This window comes from Amblyomma mixtum, chromosome 4 (genome assembly GCF_055824585.1).
Source record: "Amblyomma mixtum isolate Tamu chromosome 4, ASM5582458v1, whole genome shotgun sequence".
NCBI classification, from domain to species: domain Eukaryota; kingdom Metazoa; phylum Arthropoda; class Arachnida; order Ixodida; family Ixodidae; genus Amblyomma; species Amblyomma mixtum.
In genome coordinates, this window is record NC_143015.1 from 89391206 (window position 1) to 89396246 (window position 5041).

The 5041-nt window shown below is 45.1% G+C and overlaps 1 long non-coding RNA gene across 2 annotated transcripts; it reads left to right on the plus strand.

The window, feature by feature from the left end:
• Positions 1-1623: 1623 nt before the first annotated feature.
• Positions 1624-4841, plus strand: LOC149347351 (uncharacterized). 2 transcript variants are annotated; one of them, XR_016292519.1, is made up of 3 exons: positions 1624-2446; positions 2514-2630; positions 4041-4841. It is a non-coding gene; the product is annotated as an uncharacterized LOC149347351 (long non-coding RNA). The 2 variants fall into 2 exon arrangements; XR_016292518.1 differs by having other exon boundaries at positions 4389-4840.
• The last annotated feature ends 200 nt before the right edge of the window (positions 4842-5041 follow it).

Genomic DNA, 5041 nt, shown 5'->3' on the forward strand with positions numbered 1-5041 from the left:
AGTCATGTCTTCGTTAGTACATTGGTCAGGTTCTCGTTTTATGAAGTTCGATGGCTCCATATTTTTTTTTTTCAATTTTGGAGCACTTGACTGATTGTGTGTTGGTGTACATCCACTGCCTGTGTCCTTTAATTTGTATGCACTGTGATCCATGCCACTGGCTGTTTCCAGAATAAACCATTTCTCGCAAACACTGCGGGGTCAGCATTCTTTATTGTCCTGTCTCATTTATTGTTTCCTCTTTCGAAATATTTTTTCCTAGCGTTGTACACCTTTTTCTGAATTCTTACTTGACGCTCCCACAGCTTGGAACTCTTGTTACCTGGCTGCATGAAAATCCTGCCTGAGCAGATTCTGCTCTTCTAGGATAGCAGGGAAATTGAGCCAAGCTGACTCTTGAGGCAGTACTATTTTCTGTCACTGCGTGAATCAGCACTATGTTCAAAATTTAACACTTAACAACGGGAAAACAGGCCATATCAAGGTGGTGTGTGTAAAAATAATTTGACCAATCAGTTGAAATATACTCCTCTTTTGCCGCATATAATAGCCAAGTTATAGAGCTCTCTTCAATGACAAAGAAAAACGCGCTCTGCTTAAGAAAGATATCTTAACAAAAACAAAATAATTGCAGATATGCACAAGAATGTGACACATATACAGTCAGAAAATAGGCGATTAGGAAGTCTAGAACATGCTTTCTGTGCTCCTGCATGATAAACCAGCATTCTAAATTAACAGACATCTTGCTTCTGAACTTTGCGATCTGTAAAAAATAATTGTTCTCGCCAAGTCCTTTAAGCTACTCTACAGCACAGTGCCAAAGTCGGTCCCAGACTCTTTTGGCGAATACTGGATCAGCCGCTAACTGGTAGCACAGAACAATTCATAACATGCCAGGCACCTTAAGAGAGGCCCACAAAAAAGTGGGCTCCTCGGCAACGGCGAAATCGAAAGTTGCAGACGGCCACTTGTTAATCGAGCCACTGCATAGCACTCACCACTGTGCTAATTAATTGAACCCGACGAATGAATGTCATCTTTCGCACAAACCTCTCGCTTGCATCTAAAAAGTATAGTCACAATGCTGTAGAATCGGGAAGAAAACCGCCACTGCTGACCAAAAGCCGGTGCGAGCTCATTGACAACGAATTTCGGACAGCTCACATTAACGCGGCATGCATGAAATGTACAGATGCATACAGTTCATTTCAGAACACGGCATAATATTCAAGCGATTCTGAACAAAACAAGTTTTCTCATTCATGTCACGTGAAATTCAACTTGCAATGAAAAAAAAATGTGCGAAAAAAAAACGTTTCACCATTCGGGATTTGAACCCACGCACTCCCATTGCCTGCCGACTCTCCGGATCGACGCGTTAGACCACACGGCCACAGAACAGCGCGGAGTGATACACCTCTCTTTCTTCTTTTTTTTTGCGGACTACTTCCGTAGCCTTCACAGCGTTGCACATGTTCCTCGTCGCCATTGGCAGTCAGCTGATGACGGGACCGTAGCGTTGCTGGCGTTCCCTCGCGGTACAAAGCAAAATTTATTATAATAAAGCATGAATCGCTCTAAATCGCTTTAAATCCAAATCTTGCACACTGCACTGTAAACACAAATAAGCCCAAATAGGAATATAAATGGCTAGTGTCCGCTTTTAAACTCCTTATTGAAAATTGCGCAATCGACTTTAAGTAGTAAAAAAGAGGAAATCCTCCTTTTTTACTGCCGTCGCGAAATCGAGGAGTAAAATAACGCATTTACATGATTTTACTACTTTTCCAAGAAGGAGTATGTCGGCTTCAATACTCCTTCAGGCCCTTTATGCACTCCTTAGTGTCTGCCCGCCGCCTAGTGGCAGCTGCCGGTTCGCTGCACTTGCAGGTGACGACGCCGGCTCTGTCGTCGCTGCCTGCTCGCCTGTGCTTTTGCTGCTTCACGCACGTTTGTCATGTTACAAGACACCGGATCGCCGCAACCTCGCGCTCCAATGTGCGCCACAGACAGTGCCTGTGAAGCCCCCAGTGTATTCGGAGAACGCTTGGTGTTGCATCGCCTGCGACGGCAGTCTGCGAGAGGCTTAGCCAGCCGAGCTCAGCCGAGCCAACATGGCGGTGTGTGACGCGTCGACCTCCCCGAAGCCGCCAGTTTGCCACCCGCTCCTTTGCGCGCTCTTGTCGTGACGTAAGACTGGACATCATCGACCTTAGCAGCAACGTGCTGCAATGAACGTCTCACTCAAGCCAGCAAAATGTGCAGAAGCAGCGGCTAGTCATTCATTGTCTACGCAGCATACAAGTGTTGGCTGCTGCCGTTTCGCCGCGCCGACATGGCGATGTGTGTGTGACGCACCGGTTTTCTCGACATCGTCGGCCCCTCGTTCTTTCGCTGTATTGCAAGAATACTAAAGACCGGATTATCATCGTCGTGTGTTCTGGTAAGCAGTATTAAACTCTCCTTTGATGCCATAGACGCGCATGCACTTAACGCCACTCCCTTTTCAGTGTGCGTAGACTTGCTGTGAACCACGGGTGCGCCGAGATGAAAGGCTTAACGAGAACAGCAAAACAGCAAAGGCTTCATTGTGGTCCGGTGGAGCCAACTCACACAGCAGGCATGAAGTAAGTATCTGAGAAATTTGTTGTTGCATGCGGCTGAAAAAAAGTGTGGCACTGCAGTCGTGGCTGTTACGCTAACATGTACAGCTGGAAGTACGGTCAGTTCTTCTAGGGACCAAATTTTCTTCATGCGTTCACGCCCCATGAATATGGAAAAGCTGTACAGGCAATGACAGGTGAAAATGCACAGCCTTGGGGTCTGTGAATTTTTGTCACGTTATTACGAACAGTGCTGAGAACCGTGCCCTAATCGGTTGCTTCCTTTCCTGTGTTTTAAGAGGGCCTTGTTATGCAAACAATGCAAGCGATTTTATTCTTTTCAGTCATAGCACAGGACATGGCGACGCCTTAGCGCTCACGGAGATTAGCTAAACTGTTACATTTTCCGAGTTGGTGGCATCTTAACGTTGCAGCGATTTTCGGCAGCGGACATGAGGTTTCAACCATACTGAACGCTGCCTTTTCTGGATGGTTAGGCGTCTAGTTCCAAAATGTGGTATCTTGTAAGCTCTTCGCATTTGAAAAATGTTAAAAGAAGTTTCCACTTCGCGTGCAGTTTCCGAACACATTCCATTATGTGAAACTCGTGGAGGCAAGCGTTCCGGTTCAGACTGCTGATCCCAGGAAGGCAGCGAAAGAAAAAGAATAAAGCATACGCCAGTGTACGAGATCCCCTGCTCGTGCTGGACGTAGTACATTGGCGAAAGCAAGCATTTCCCAGAAAAACTGAAGCAGCACAAAGCGGATGCCAAACAAATGAACAAGGAAGGAAGCGCGGGTTGACAAGACTGACTTGGAGGGAACTATCCTTGCATCAACTGTCTACGATCAGTGACCCGGCGGATGACTAACCGAAGGCTTAAAAAAGGCAAGCTGTGACTCACTCGCAGTCACACCTGCTGAAAGAACCAAGAAGATTCCCAAACATGTTTTTTTTTTTTCTGGTTGGCGTTCTTTCCCGAAAGTATATTCCTTTCCCAGCCATAGACCTGTGTAGAATGTTTTCTTTTGAACCCTGGCCACGAATGTGAGGGCAAAGCTTAACAGAAGACAGGTGGCGGCGGGAGGGTGGGTCTGGTGGTAGCTTTCTATTCCTAACAATGCCTGCTATGTCAGTCACCCTTGTCCTGCCTTTGGCCTATACACAGAATGAGGACGTCCTGAAAATGCGTAGCTGCGGGCTCTTCCATCAAGGAAATTGCATGTAAGCTTCCGCTGCGTGTATGCAAAGCGCTGTCTTTTGTTTGCATGTTTTGATTTCAGTAATTGGTTCTGATATGGTGCCTGAAAAGCATGAGGAACCTCTGACAAGTAAAAAAAAATTATATCTCGAGGCCTCTTTCGGTGCAGGAACGCAGCCAAAGGCAGCGCGAATGCGCAAGTGCCTCAGTAAGACCATTTTATTTTTTTCAGTTTTATGCTTTGCGGAAAAAATGTTCCCTATCGATGCTGCTTCCCATTCGCCGTATTGCCTTAACGTTTACGAAAGCGGCTCTCTGGAATTTGTGATTCCCTGAAAACCGCGTTTAGCCGCTGTCATCCGACAGGGTACAGGTATGTATTAGCTAGTTGATTACCTACTATGTTCTGCTAGCTAATCTTTTGTCATGAAAAACGTTTAAACTTCAATAATACCTACTTTATTGAAAAGTGCACTCTGAACGGCTTTGGGACGTTGACTTCTACACTTGAAGCACGTCATACTTCAAGCTTAGAGGTGCAATTCCACTGATGCATTTGTTTTTCTAATCTTTCTTTCAGAAGGAGCCTGTATGTTGACAGCGAAGCATTTCAAGGTTCCCTCCTTGCTTTCAAGTGTGGCATCTCTATTTTCATTCCTTTGGGTATTTAAATTATGTACCCAAAGACAGCGTGGGTTAAGGCACTCTTCTTTTCTACAGGGGCCAAGACGTTGGTTCTCTGTAACCGTCGAAAGCAAGCTGCCGAACATATGTCTCAAATGTTTTGTACCCAATAAAATATTGTTTGAAATAAATCACTGTAAGTTCATCGACGCATTTATCCTGGAATATCAAGGTCTAAAATGAGCCTTCCATACGAATACTTTATTTCAAATCGGCTTCGGCATCAAGTGAAGTAATATACTCATCTGGGAATCATAAATGTAACCCTATAGTAAGAAAAATTTCTCCAAAAATTTCCTGTCAAAACTACTTAAAAGGAACAGGCACGTACTCCTGAAATGTACTATAAAAGTAGCTGCAAAGGAGTATATTGCCACGTATCATTGTAGTGTTTGTTCGTTCACGCTCAAGGCTGCAGGAAAGGGTTGTTATCACTTTTGTTCGTGGCGCGAGAAGCGACCAGACTAATCTCGATTGATCGCAGCCATGAAGGGCTGCATCTAGGTTTTTCTAGATTACTGTAGATGATCTTGTCCTGTTATCTGGAAG